Source organism: Natator depressus, chromosome 20 (genome assembly GCF_965152275.1).
Source record: "Natator depressus isolate rNatDep1 chromosome 20, rNatDep2.hap1, whole genome shotgun sequence".
NCBI classification, from domain to species: domain Eukaryota; kingdom Metazoa; phylum Chordata; order Testudines; family Cheloniidae; genus Natator; species Natator depressus.
Window position 1 is genome coordinate 12,266,800 of NC_134253.1, and position 16,086 is coordinate 12,282,885.

A 16,086-nucleotide genomic window follows, 5' to 3' on the forward strand; every position below is an offset into this window, starting at 1 on the left:
CCCAAAAATACTTCCAAGCAAAATGGAATTTACTTCCAAATTAAACGGGAAGATTCCCTCTGAAACCAAAACCAAACGCGTTTTCTGCACTGTCCCCAATTGTATTCTTATTACCGGCTACTTCAAGTCATTGTATGTGCTTAAACACAACTCCGCTGCAGGAGTATTCGTGCCGTTTCGCTGTGCTTATTGATTGCGGCATAGAAAAGAAAATACCCTTTTGTGGCATTCACTGATGGCGTCAATTAAGCTAAAAAATATACTTTCTTCCTATAGCTGTCTTTAAACATTAACTTCATCCCTTGGTTTTTATTTTAGAAATGAAGGAGCAGGTTGTTGGGTTTTTTAAAGATGACTTCTAGTCAAGTAGGCAGAAAAACACAAAAATCAGTGGCTGCTTTCCCTCGGAACCAGATATCCAGAGCAGCGATAGTGACACATTCAATTTTCCATCACCGGCAGCTCTTCCTTAACTCAGACAATCCCCACATTTATGGGGGTGAGGTCCTTTTATTTAGGAAAAATGTGGAGGAGACCCGGTCATTTCCCTCCTTCCCACACCATTCATACCTCTTAGGCCTAGTGTGCTACTCCTTCACCGAGGGGCTAGCTGAATACTGTGTGGTTTTTTTTGTTTTTTTTTTTGGGGGGGGGGTTGGGTTGGGGTTTTTTTTGGGGGGGGGAGGTGTGTTCCGATTTACTGCAGAAAAATAATCTTTAGTTTCATCATAATGTGTGTATTCCATCAGCTTTGTACGGAGTCCCCAGCTTTCTTGGAAAGAAATGTAGCTGCAGGGCTGGGGCAGATATTTCCTACCCTTCTGCCCGCAAAGCAATATTCAGAGAGGGTGGGGGACACTAGTTACTCGGGTTAAGATCAAAGGGGACGCTGTAGCTTAGAGTTTTGCCACTACAAGCTTTGCTTCATTCGTTTTATATAGGATGGATTAATTTTATTACAAAGCAACGTTCTCTGGGAAGCCTAAATTATTACCACGTGCTGCCGGTTCTCTGCGTTCATGGTCATGACCGAACAGTGGTGGCAAAGAATGCCTTTATTTACGAGCTGCAAAGGGCGCATTCTAGTCCTTAAAAATGCCTCCCGGTTTGAAAGCTGGCCTTTTCTTCAGCTCTATTTCCCATGTCTGTGCCAAAAAACCCCCCACAAAAAAAAACAAAACAAAACAAAAACCCAACACAGTCAGGAGAGCCTAGCCCTCCACTCACCTCCCAGCACCTTCACCCCACTGTACCCCGCCTATGTCACCCCTTTATATGAAGTCCCGTTTTCAACTCCTCACACGTACACACACCTTATACACAAAAGGGTTTAAAGAGAAAGACGCAGCCTCATGCAATCCTGTGCAATAAATACCATGCGCAATGAAAAGCGGGCGAAATGTGGAGGAATTCTACCTATTTGAAGGGTAACTGGAGGATCCCAAAGGACACATCCCCAGCCCTGTAGTGTCCATTTATGACATTTAATTTGAACAGGATACTCTTTAAAACCGCATTATCCCTAAATGATATATAAAGACATACAATGGATCTTATGTGCAAAAGGGTATTTTCGATCAAACTGAGGACCCTGATCCGCGGGCATGTAATGTGATGCCTTGGAGTTTTGCTAAATGTAGAGGCACCAGATGTATCAATCAATATGTGCTTGATTTATTAACTAAAGAATAGCTCACCATTTCTGTCCCTTACAAACCCAGGACAAGTTAATTCACTGACTAGGAGAAAGGTTTCATTCTGAGGGCTGTAGAGACTAAAAGGAACTAGGGTGACAGGTCATAATGCAGAGCTATATTTAAATATCAAAAATCATTTTTGTAATTCTTTGCCCACGGAGGAGAGCATTTGCTGTCTATACAGAAGGAGAGGACTTACTATATGAAACACATTGGACAAGCCACCAGCAAGAAGTTGATACTTGACAATTGTCCCCGTGACATGTGTCTGGTTACAAAGGCGATGTTCATCGCCACTCAATGGGTTTAAAAAGAAATCACGTGATTATAAATGTTAAAAGATATAACATATATGCAATATTCTCTTTCAGATTGCTATAAAATATTATTCGGTGAGACCTTCTGTTTGTCCTGTGTTAGTTCCCTGTGTGTGTGGCGCAGCTTTCTGCTTGTATCTCTAGTCTAGTTTATTGCGGTTGTTAATATGCATCGTTTGCAATATAGTTCATATGTGATGTTTTTTACCTCAAGCTATTATATGTAGGGCCTATGCAAATGTCTGTCATAGCACGTTCTGGCTTTATATAGTCATGTAAAAAATTGCTTCACAATAATAATTAAAAAATGAATGTATTATTATGTGATTTCTGATAATAAATAAAATTACCCAAACATCTAGTTGGTGATTTACTGCTTACTATTAAAATTAGTATTAACCAGGAAGGTTAATAAAAGAGTAACAAAAATATATTAGCCAGCACTGTCTTCTGTGGATTGTAGATCATCTTTTCGTAAAAAATAATTAAATGAATGTGTAAAATACGTTGTAAAGGAGAGAAATATCGCTTCTTGCGTTACTCTAAATATAATTAGAAACATCCTGGGGAAATAAGGAGTATACTTTAAACTCAGAATTAGTATTTTAATGAGAATATATTTGTGTCCATAGCATTAATTGGAAGCAGATTGAACTGGGATGCTTTCTTTAAAAAACTGGACTGTTTGTATATCGAATAATAAGCGCGTTCTTTTGTCTCTTTGTGGGGAAAAGGACGTCAGAATAAATATGTCTCTGAAAGCGATTCTTTAACGATTTGACATAAATATATAGCTACACAAGGTGAACTTTGAATACAGTTGTATATTAGTTTAAATATGAATTAAATGGGAGAGGAAGTTCTTAACATGGAAATATTTTAGAAATATTTTATAATCTTGAATTATTATTTTTAATTATTATATTAATATTAATGGTGATCTGATTGTGCTTTCTTCATAACTGTAGGACCTGAGCAAAAAAAGCAATTTAATAAAAAAAAAACCCATCAGGCTAATTATAATACATTAGGTTATGATTTTATGTGTATCTCTAGAAACCAAGATTTATATTTAATGGATTTGTAGACATTTCTTTTCTTCGGAATAAAGGTAAAGTTTAGCTGCGGTGAGTGAAATGCATAAAACGCCTTTTAAAAGATCGATAAATGATATTCCCCCCCCCCCACACACACACACACAATTCCTGTAGGAAACCCACCAGTGGGGGTAATAGGAGGTTATAGAATTGGCTTTGTTGACCACCCTCCCACCCCCGAAATCTATGTCTGTGATTGCTTAGCATAGCCTACCCTCTCTTGGAACAGAATGGAGAGACACCCCATTGAATCACAGCGTGAGGCAGGTAGAATAAGGTTTACTGTGAAGGCAAATCAGTGGACATAGCAAACAATAATTAATTGTACTGGGTTTAATACAGTTTCCACACTTCCTAATAGAGTGCATATTGACGCATATAAGCAGTGTGTGTGTGTGTGTGTGTGTGTGTGTGTTCCAGTAACAGTTCTATGTTAAAAACTATAGAGATTTTTTTTTGGGGGGGGGGTCTTTATTTTCCTCTAGGGTAGCTTGATTTGGCCCTGGAGTAAGGGTGTGTGTGTGAAAAATAAAATAATCAGGCATTATTTTCCCTCATATTTTATAGCATAAGACCAGCACAATCTTACTATCCTTAGTGCATCCTGCAAACATCCCAGCAAAATCTGTCAGAAATTTCCCTGAATAAGGATTGGGTTTGGAAAACATGGGCATGAAAAAAAATATTAGTTTTAAAAGTCCAAACGATTTGCCCTGTATATATGTCTCTATAGATGCATACGTGGTTCATGTCAACACAAACAAATACACTTTCCTGTTGACGTTTTTGGAAGTGTAAGTGTGTTTTAGTGTATGTTAGGTACCTACAAACCCTTTACACATAACCTACTTTCCTGGTAATTTCTTTGGCAGAGAAGGAGAGAAAACAAACAAACAAAAAAGCACGGTGTGTGTGTGTGTGTGTGTGTGTGTGTGTGTGTGTGTGTGTGTGTATGCTCTCCCAAAGAAATGAGAAGGAATGTGGATTATGGCCATTAGGTCTGAATTGTGGATAGTGGCATACATTATATAGAAAATTGTGATTTGGTTAATCCTGAGAAGGAATAGTTAGATTTCAAAGGACATTTAAATATTCACCAAAATAGATTAAAACGTATTTATTACCGGTGAGTGTGTAGGACAAATCGTTCCTTCGCCGTAAAATTCTGTATTACTTCTGGGGTTCTTCTTCTTCTTTTTTGATTCAGGGATGTATTTCACAGCTATTGCTTAAAAATGAATTCATTATGAGAGGGAAAATTCCTCGTCTCTTTAAAGGCAAAGAATAATTCAGCTTCTAATAAATAAAGTATATGCTATATTTCAATAGTACAGATACGGCAAAATTCTTCTGTGTACGTTCAAATGAGGTTCATTCACGGTCAAATATTTTCAGCCTATATTCGATGTGGGGAAGATAATGTGCAAAATATGCTACACTGTTTTCATTGTTGTGAAGAAGATATGTCCAATTTCAATTGTTTATTACATTTTTTCCCCACTGAGACTTACATCAAAGCAATAAAGGATTATTCACAAGATCCACGCGCGGAATAAGATGAGATGGGACTCCTAAGAAATGACTTTGAACACACAGTGCTAAGAAGTTTCAAAGAAAGTGAAAGAAAGGTATATTTGCACCTCTATAGAATAGCTTAATCCTTATTTCTAGATGCCTAGAAGCCTAATTGAAAATGTAACATCATTATTAATTTCCCCTTGTGTTACATCATACTTGTTCTAAGACAAAATTATAAGAGGACTGTTATTACATGTATAAAGCAAACTAGTCAGAATTGCACGTGCAGGGGAAATAAAACATGCATGCAAAACAGACACACCGTAGACGCACAAGTTAATGATTTGATTTTGTTTTATTAATCGCCATTCTCTCCCCCCCACTCCCCTCCCCCCCAATCCCCCCCCCATAAATAAACAAATACACAAACTATACCACCACCGCTGCTGGAAAAAAAATATACAATCTAGCTTGCTGTATGCTTTTAAATAAATTTCACAATGGTGTTTCCGGAGCATTCATAGCCACCGCTACTTTGAAGTGGATAAGACATCTGAAATATTGTACCTCGTATTACCCAGACGCATGGGCTGTCTTTCCATTTTGATAAATGGGCTATCGCCTGGGGGTCAGCGAGCCTTGGGCATGGACTTAACGTAGAATCTGTGGCATATCTGTCTGTCTCATGGTCGGCGTTTGCCTTCCTCCTAATCAATTTCTGCAGCCAGAGCCAAACATTCCCATGCTCTTCTGGTATTTTTATTTATTTATTTATTTATTTATTTATTTGTGGTGGTGGGGGAACCCTGGGGTCTGGCAAGACAGTCAAAAACAAGGTAGACTTGCCATTTTTGCCACGTGGAGAGATCACACACTTCACTCCCCTATTTCTACTTCAGCGATATTTACTGTGTCAAACCATAGACCTGGTTTTGCAGCAGGTAAGGCAGTGCCAGTCGTGATATTACTGTGATATTTTACAGCCCAGAGAGGGACAATTGATGCATCGCTCCCTTTCTAAGCCTCCATTTAATGCAGGCCCACACAATGGGTGCTTGAACTAGGGGTGCCGGGAGTGCTGCCGCATCCTCCCTCACGGCTTGAAGTGATTTCCAGGCTTTGCAGTTTGGTTCAATGGCTCTCGGTACCCCCGCTATACAAGTTGTTCGAGCACCCCTTGCCCACACAAAAACACATGAATAGATATTCAGCTCATAACACTGCGTACAAAAATAATGTTCTGGGCTCCCTTCCAACATTTTAGAGATGTTTGTGTCCATGCATGTAAATGAATGAATGAAGATTTTCCTAGGCTGCTATTGTTAAGAGGCTGTTAATTAATTTAAGCATATCATCAGGGCATATCTATTTTGAAGGGATGTTGTTTCGGGGACTGTTATTATTACTCTTATTAAATTCATTTTACGCTCCACCCTTCTTCCAGTGTGCCTGGGCTAACAGTGACCCTGAGTGCCAATACTTTAAAAATTTTCATGACATATCTCTTTACACTGTCTTTCTTCATATTAATAGGGACTATTTTAAGTAACAAGCTCCGTTATCATTAATATGCCAATGAATTAATACTAAAGGATGTCTTTTGTTTATGGGTATGGGTCCATAAATATAAAATAAAGACAGAGTGGGAATAATTAGAAGTGTTTACCAACATATGCCACCGACTCTCCTCCAAACCCTTCCATAGCCTTGGAGAGGAAAATGAAATGCATTGCAAGTCATTAGTTTTAAGCAAATCATTTCAAATGGAAACTTATAGGTAAAGCCTAATGAACTGCTGGGGGAAAAAAGTATTTTCTTTTATTACTTGGTAGGTACCAAGCAAACACAGCAATATTTCACTGTTGAAATAATAAATTAATTACTGTATCTGCAGCTACAAACTACAATGCCTCCAAGGATGACTGAATTTAAACGAGATATATGTATCCAGTCTCACTGGTGTTGTTAACAAGAGTGATAATAAAGATGAAAAGGATAAGAATGATAGAAAGATCAGTAGATTTGTATTCCTTGCAGGAGGGTTTTTGAGGGTTTTCTACTGGATGAATCTTTGTAGCTCTCTGTAAAGTTCTTTTTTTTTTTTTTAAGCCTGGCTTCATTAAATAACTTTATTTTTATTCTGAAAAAGAAATAAACCATCAAAATCTGAACCTTTCCGAATAAATCCCTTTTCTAACCAGCCTTTTTTTCACCGTTGGGAGAAAAAGATTTTATGATCTGATTACTTTTAATATAAAAATGACTTTTTTTGGAAACAAAGCATCTTGTGCTTTTGGAACTCGAGGAATTTAAATGGGTTTTTGGAGCTAAGTTTTTATTGTGCTAGGAAAAGGCAGAAATCTTATTTTCCATCCTCAGTCAAAATAAATTACCCTTTAAGTTTTATTTATGTCTAGGTGAAATAACTGAGTATGTGTTGAAAATCCTTATCTCCTTGTTAAATAGTTTTGTTTTTAATTTTATAACTGAGTTAGCAATGCATTACCACATACAAGCTGTCTGGATATCTCATTATATTAACCATAGCCAAAACTAAACCTCTTACTGGAAAAGGAAATGTGTTAATAATAGTATTTTGTGCCAATACGCCTATTTACCTTCTCAAATGTACATGCTTAACTGAGATATGTTGATAATTATAGGATATGTGGAAATTCATTTTATTTTTATGATTAACTATTAAACTATTATGAGGTGATAGGAATCTCTGCTAAAGGAAATCATTTCAAAATTAGGTGCGGAAAAACAGTTTGAAACCAAAGGTAACAAAGAGCAAAGTCCTCCAGACTGCAGATCCAGTTTAAAAAAGTATTGCAGAAGAACATTTATTTGATCAAACTGTTTTCTAATCTATACAAAGAAGAAATATTCTTTCTCTGATATATCTTTGACACGTGGTATATAGACTTGGACCTTAGTTCTTTCATATAAAATAGGATCTTATAAACACACAAGTATTTAAATGCGTGGTGTGTTTGTAAATGTGTGTATATATATCTGTATATAAATGCATATAATATCTGAATATATAAAATGCATATGTGTCTGTATATGTATGTATATTTTAAATATGTATATATATGTCCTTTAAGCATTTATGTGCACATAATATATATATGGTGGGTATTAATGCAAGGGTAAAGATACATATACTTTGCACATATATGTCCAGCTCCGTGTGAGCGTGTATGTGTTTCATACTTGGGTTCCTAGCATTAGCCATCTAAATCAATACTTAGGCACCTACTGAAGTGTCTTGTTTTCCGAGCTCCTGAACTCCGACTAGTGCTCATTTAAGTCAGTGGGAACTAAGAAAATCGAATCACTTACTTAGGTACCTTAAGTGTCTGGTTTTAGGGACTCAAGTTTGAAAAATTCTACCCATATATCTTCGCATGTAAAGTGAGCTCTAAAAATACGCCACTTATTATTTCATGTTCCCTCCTAAAACAAGGATTGTATTGGGTATTTATCACTGACCGTGTGTGTTAGTGTGTGTGTGTGTGTGTGTGTGAGAGAGAGAGAGATTATCTCTTTATCCAGCGATTGTGAGTGAGATAAAGCAGGCATTTCTTTCTCTCACACACAAAGGCAGTCACACACACACACAGACACATATATATACATACACATATGGATATATACTTCATTTCTAAGGTATTTGGAAGGTTAATCATAAAGATCAGAACCTGTATTTTCTCAAATTCTAAAAAAATTGCGGGCCAGTGTTTTCTGGAGTAACATAAACCCAACAGATTATTTGAAAAACTAAGAGGAATTTAGTCTCGATAACATTTTGTGGTATCTTCCAAATAAAATGAAATATTCTGGGCGGGTTTTGTTCGGTTGGGTTGTTTCTTTTTTCCTGATTCGGACTGGCAAGTAACCTACATGCCTCTTTCCACCTCTTAAAAACATTCTATGTGCAGTACCTTTTCCCAGTCAGACATAGGTTTGAGTTCAGTTAAAAAGTTCAGTAAGTCCTCTAGGAATATAGAAGCATAAACATACGACATACTGGAATCAAGCTTGGCTTTTCTGTTAAAGAGAGAAAGAGAAAGAGAAAGAGAAAGAGAAAGAGAAAGAGAAAGAAAGACAGGGGGTGGAGAGAAAGAGTGAATTTGCGGTGCCTTACCGCACGAAGCCGGATTTGTAAACAAATCGCTAATGAGACTAGACATGCCGGAGAGTTTGCCTTTAGGATACACGAGGAACCTTTTGTTGGTTTTCCAAGCGCAGAACAGACGTTTTTATTATTTTTTTTTTCGCCCTCCTTTGTCCCCCTCTTGTTGAAGCTGGAGAATTTTGCACCCCGTTTTCTTGCTGCGAAATCTCAGCCAAGATCTTTGAGCCATTCTGCAAGGGCTTTCCTGCTCGGTGCTAATCTTTTTGTCGGATGACTTCTGTTTACAACTGTCTGTCTGGGTGGGCGGGGGGGCGCCATTTACAAAGTGAAGGTCAAGTTAGCATCCTACCTTATATGGCATACAGCGGTCCTCCATTTTCGTGTCTTTGTCAGAACACGGCTAAATGGCAATGGCATTTCTTGTTCTAAGTATACATGTTGCTTTCTTTTAAAAAGACCCCCCTTTAATTTTTGGGTGGGGGGGGGAAGGGGTGTCTCTCAGGCGCGGATGAAGATGAAGATGGGGGAAAGACTGTGGGAATGCGACCAGACTTCTTCATGACGATCGCTGGTTTGGACACTCTCCCCCTCCTGTTTCCCCCCACCCTTGGATTATAGACTTCAAACAAGGTCTCTCTCTCTCTCTCTCTCTCTCTCTCTCTATCTATCTCTCTCTCTCTTCCCCCAGCAAGATGCAAACACTTCTTCCATGGAGGAAATTAAACGTCATAAAGAAAAGTCCAATTAGGCTTTAATGTTTGAATATGACCATTTTCTCCAGAACACAGTGAAGTTCACTCGGTAAGGAGAAGGGCGGTGGTGGGGTGGCTACGAATGTCTTGCCTCAAAAATAGCCAAACCAAAAAAAAAGAAAAAAAGAAAAAAAAGATGTTTTAACTTGTAATAATAATTAAATAGGGGAGGAGGGTGGGAATCTACAGAGTTCATAGACGATATTTCGAACTCAGGCAAAGGAAAACCTGGAAATGGGGACACTTAAAAAAAGTGTAGTGTAATGCGGGAGTTTGCCTGACCCCAGCAGCTGGTTTTATGCTGCAAATTTAGCTTGTTATAGTTAGAGGGCCTGTACATAAAGAGGTGGTAAAGGTGCATGTTCCATACTTAAAATATAGGTTACATCCCAGACTCTTAACGCTAGCTACGGGCTAGGCGGTGAACAAAATGCGATCATCGTTAAATAAAATCGATAAGTCTTCCATGGATCTTCTGTTTCTCAAAAGTATATGCCTCTCCCCCCTCCTCCATCCGGAGCTGTTTTCAGGGTGTGCAAAAATGAGTACATTTCCCCTTCCAAAAAAAAAAAAAAAGGGTATGATCCATACAGTGTTCTATGAAAAATGGCAGGACTCAGAGACAGGGAGCTTATCCTTGAAGGAAAACATGGATAGAGCCCATTGTGCTTATTTACAACCGCTATATTCAACATCTTAAGTTAGCCAAGTGAAACCCAGACTTCCAAACTTTTATTTCCTATCTTCCTTTTAGCTAAAGTGGCTGGGAATTCAGGCCAAGAGATGTTTGGAACGGAAAGGGATTCATTCACAGAAATGTGGAAAGATCCCTCAGACATTTTTGCTTTTTTGTAAATAAACCTTTGATGGGAGGGAAAACGCGAGCAGGCTCTAGTCCATTAGATAAATGAATAGATCTCGCAATGACAGTTTCAAAAGCCACTTAATCTATGCAATGTGTGTCTGCATTTTCAGACCAATGCCAGATGTGCATCTCCAGCTTTATATACAGTTCTTGTTTTCCAGAACTCACTATAATATATTGTTTACTTTGGGCTTGTGTGTTTGGGAGGGTTACCGGCGACAGCGGTTTGCTTCTCCTCAGCTGTATTTTGCAAAAGGGAGACTGAACAACAGTGGGAAATATGTTCATATATTTAATACTCTTAGCTTCCAAGAGGACTCAGCGACACTCCCCAGGATACCAGCCCATGAACTATTTTTCAGTGATCCCCTTTTTTCCTGGCCTCTCATGCCTTAGACGTTACACTCGTAGTAAAAAATATGCCCAACACTCAGCTCGTAAAGCATAAGGTAGGATAAAATACTTAATAATTTCCATCGAAGAATGAGCGCTCTCATCATCAATATCTCCATAGCTACACTTATTCTTTGGATAGATAGATAGATAGATAGATAGATAGATAGATAGATAGATAGATAGGCAGGCATGCTATGTATGTGTATGTGTTTATATGTGTATGTGTCTATATACTATATAATTATAATACATGCTCTAAAATATTTGTGTATGTATATATAGAGAGATAAATACTTAGCTGTATATAATTAGATATGAGTATATAACTTTATATATAGTTATATATGTGTTTGTGTATGTTATGTGTGTAGACAGATAGATCATTTACACAACCCACATATGGAGTAGAGTGAAGAGAAAAGATATGAGTCTTTCCTCCTCCATTTTTTTATCCATAATTTACCTTCTCTCGAGTATTACTTGAACATGAAGTATTAAAGACACATATATTATTACTTGAGAAATACGGGCACACCGCGTTGAAAATATATATATATTCCTAGAGGATGAAGTCGGTAACCATAACAAAGCACTCAAACTTTGTCCCCCATCGAGAAAAAGGATATGACTATTATCTATCATGCTTCAGCTAAACATCAGAAACTATTAAGAGTGGCAATGGTTGAAATGACTAACAAAATGAACTTTTTAAAGAGCTCAGAATTTGGGTTACGTTTGCATTTAAGTATGTAATCCTAAATATCTCAATTTATCCCTCTGTGCTGTCTATATGAAAATAAGCGATAAATAAAGGACTTTGAATATTCTAAACATGCATATTTCTACACGGGCTCAAGTTTTATATCTAAAGAAAGACACATACAGAGAGACAGGAGAGAAATGTGACGCCACAATAAAAATATTCTCAAGAAACACTCATCCTTTATAACTGGAATATATATATATATATGTCACTATATATATATATATATATATATATATATATATATATATATATATATATATATATATATGTCACCACAGAGCTAGCCCAAATATTTTATTTCATTTTATTCGGATAAATGTGTTTTTTGAAGTAAGGTTTCAGTGCCGACGCTGATGTAGATTGAGAACTATTGAAGTCTATCCCATAAAATGTTGAGATTCTACTTTGATCAATGGGAGCCTGAGAGAAATATATCTCCGTACTAGCTGTAGTGAAAGATATGCAGGAACCCCAACATATAAACATGGATTTTTTAAAAATTTATTTCCTATAAACCCAATGATTAAATACCACTCCGGCTCGTGCGTGCACGTTTTTACCGGAGCATTCTTGCAGATTATCCGCCGCACCTTTAATTCTCTATTTTCAATAATATGGTATTTTGCTAAGAAAATGAGATTCCAGCAGAATTCAAATGTTCTGTGTCACATTATCCGACTTTTTTAGGAAGTTCCGTACATTTCAAAGTTACTTACATGGAGCATTTGATAAATTAACCATTTCTGGACCATCTATGTCTGTATTTTATATATCTTTATTTTTATTTACGCAGGTCATTTTTAGCAGTTTTGTGTGTGTGTGTGGGGGGGGGGATTGTGTTGGTTAACGGCGCTATTTGAGTTTTCAGAGCCTCATGACTACTGTATTTTCCAACGAGAATATGAAAGAGTTTAGCCTATTGTGAAGTTTCACCGAAATTCATTAAGCCAGAATATGTCATATGCATTTGTAGCAGTCAGGGAAATTTAGTTCTGCAAGGGAGAAGAATATTTTCATCACTGAATCCTACACAGTTAACATAGCTCAATGCTTCTTAGCACCCAGGGAAGGAAACATGCATTGAATTGGATTTCTGGGGGGAAAAAATACAAAGTATGCACCGCACAATGAGTGTTAGGTATATTACTTAATTACTGCTCAAGATGAACTATTCCTTGGGCCTCGTTGGAGTCCTTTCTATATGAATCTGACACCCCTACCACATTTCTACCATACAATATCTGCTTTGCCTGTGGTTAGGAAGCATAGTTTATCTGCTTTTATCTTTATTGAGTCCACATGATTTTGAACTTGCAGCTCAGGTCTACAGAGATCTAAGTCCTTTTTCCCTTTGAATTGTTCACAGCTTATATAGTTTTCTTTAGTAGGCTGGCTTATATCCAATTAAATTTATCTTTGCCATTTGGGGACAATAATATTTTCCAAGAGCTTCCCACTTGTAGCTATTGTCTCCAGCTTCAGATTTCCTGGAGACACATGCGGTCTATAGTAATCTGTTTACTGGCGTGGATTTGTACACTTTTTTTTTTTTTTTTGAAGTCTATGAGTCTTGTTTTTAGGAAGTAATTGTAGTTCTGTATTGGGGGAGCGGGGGTGGGGGGAAGGAATCAGCTTTAGAACATCTGACAGGCCAAAGTCATTAGGCATCAGAAGTCTGAGCTTATTTAGCATAAACAAATCACATATCTGTGAAGCTGCCTGAAGGTACATCGACCAGCGAAATGATTTACACTCACTTTTAATGCATTTGCAGACAGATCGGGAATGCATACAATTCTGAAAATGCTACTTTTCCAAATCCGTGAGCCAAAGTAAATTGTGATCAGCCGCCTGTACTAGGTAAAGATGCAATGTATAAATATTGCATCAGATAGCTTGAGATCACAACTCCTTTTAAACGCTTGAAATGCTGCAGTAAGTGCCTATGGTTAAAATGGTAAGTCAAATCAGTGTAAATAATATTTTATTTTCTCTTTTCCAGTCAGTGGATTCCATACTCCATGACTCCAACAAAGAGCTCTTTATGATGACAAGTGCAGAAAAGTTTTATCCAGTGATAACTGGAATGTTGATACGATTTTACACTGCATAAAATACATTAATTTGGGGGGAGGAGGGGAAGGAAAATCAGAATTTCCCAGTGGAAAAAAATGGATGGTTTATTGAGAATAGCTCAAGTGCGGGGTTATCCTAAATCAAAATATGACTTAAGAAGTTTATATCTATACACTAAACAACTTTCACAGCCAAAAAGTTTTATTTCTCTACCTTTCTTACTTAGGTTTGGCTCGTTCAGTCAAAATTACCCGGAGTTTACTTAAAGTTCATTTTAGCAACACAGAGCACAACTTAGAAGTCTCGTGAAATGCCCACTTGCCTGTTGAAAACACTGACAAATGTGCAAAGTATAGTCTTTATGTCAGGCAAATTAGTAGTCAGTCAAGGCAAAATGTGTTGGGTTTTTAAACACTTAATTCTTACATTGGAATCGAATTACATTTAGATGTTTGTATACAACAAATAGCCCGCTAGCTAGAGGAAAGGAGGTGGACGTTTCGCGGTCTCTGCTGCGTTTTCGTTTACTATGCTGATGTGAGGAAACAAAATACACTCCAAATATTGCCTCTAAGTAGGCAGTTCGGTTCATCGTAACCTCAAGATAGTATTCGAGCAACTTCCCTTAGAAAAATAAACGTATTTCCTCTCCTCCCCAGCCCCTTAGGTTGTCTGTATGTGTGTTTTGTTTTTTTATTTTATTTTATTTTACTTTATTGCAGACTTGGCTGTGAAATGAACTCGATTAAAGTTCAGGGTCCCTACAGTTGATTACCCTGAAACTCATTTGACTTTTTTTTTTTTAAAAAGAGTCTGCAGTCTTCATTCTGGCTTTTATGGTAGTCACTTTGGTGGTCAAATTCAAGTGCTATGACTCCACAGCTGTCTCTTCTGTGTTTCCTTGCAGGAAGTCGGCAAATCCTGCCCTTTAAACTGGGTTTAAAACACAAAATGGCAACAGGAGTTGTTTTAGAGATATTTACCTACTAAGAGCAATAAATTATTCACACACCTATAGGAAGGAGCTCATGTGTTACACCACACATATGTTTTAGCGACGACACTTAGGACTTCTTCTCCCCCCCTCCCCATGTCTTCTTTTTATTCAAATAAAATGGAGACGAAATAATCTCTAAACGTAATGTCTAAACCCCGAAGATGAAATCTGTATTTTTACTAGGAGAGTTTTCCATTTCAACGTTCGGTTTTGCCCCATGCAGATTGCAAAGAGGAGGGAATTGGAAGAAAAATAATTGCACTCATAAACAATAGCTTAACATTATTAGTTTGTAGTTAGTATTAATATTGGCCCATAAAAAGATCACTGACACTTTAATTAAAAGTTTTGCCCAAAATGACACCAAAGACATAAAATGGGGGCAGATTACAAAACCAAGACACATATCTCGACCTCATGAGTTCTTTACTTTGTATTTATCAGCCAACGGTGCATTAGAGAAAAAATACATCCCATTTTGAGATTATATATGTACACACACAGATCCCGAGATCAGTTATAAAAAGAGGTTTTTGAAAAGTTTTGGATAGAAAAACACCAACCTTGAGAAAAATTCAAATATGTGTAAAAAAATATATGCTCTGTTGCATGACGACTGTCAACATTGTTTAAATAAGGAAGAGTATGTATTCTTAGCATAAGAAGCCACCAAGGGATCAGTAATACAGCAATTGAAATCGAGACATACTACAGTGTGCTACAGTTTTGAAAGCTACATTGCAGTGTCCAATGTGTTTTTTTCTTTGTTTCTTAAGTGCTCAGATCTTAGCTCCGCTGCAAGACACAGACCTACCAATTTATTTCCTATCATTAAAATGAACTTTTCAAAAGCATGTTGCTTATTAATGTCATTCTGCTTTTCTATTATTGTTTTTTTTATATATATCTGGGTCCTCTTCCTTCTAGCAGCTTGTGGAAGAAGTACTTGTCTTTTCACTTTCTGTTAATATTGCGTCGAAATGAACCTACCTGCTGACTAAAATGGAAAGAAAAAAAAATTAGACCAGCGAAAATGAAAATTGAGAATAAAAATATCTGGGTTAAATGACTGCAGCTCCGAGCTGTACAATTTATAACTTGCGTTTCTTGTGCTGTAATTTATTATTACTTGGATGGAGTTGTTGATAGTTTTCAAGATGAAATGCTTAGCAAAACAAAAACAGACAGAAAAATCATGTATACCCTTCTTCTCCTTCCTAACAATATTGTTTACTGATAGCTCATGTGTCTGTGCTTTGGTTATTTCTTGTTGTTGTTCGAATTTACTGCAACACTCTTTGACAAGTTATCACTAATAAAGACATTTTACTCTGTGATGGTGTGTTAGTTTTGTTAGAAGGTATTTAACCTGTCTCCAAAGAGATCCCACGATGGAGTTTAGTGGGGGAGGGGGACCTCTATGTAAACAGCTGAATTTTTATTTATTCTTCCTTTAAC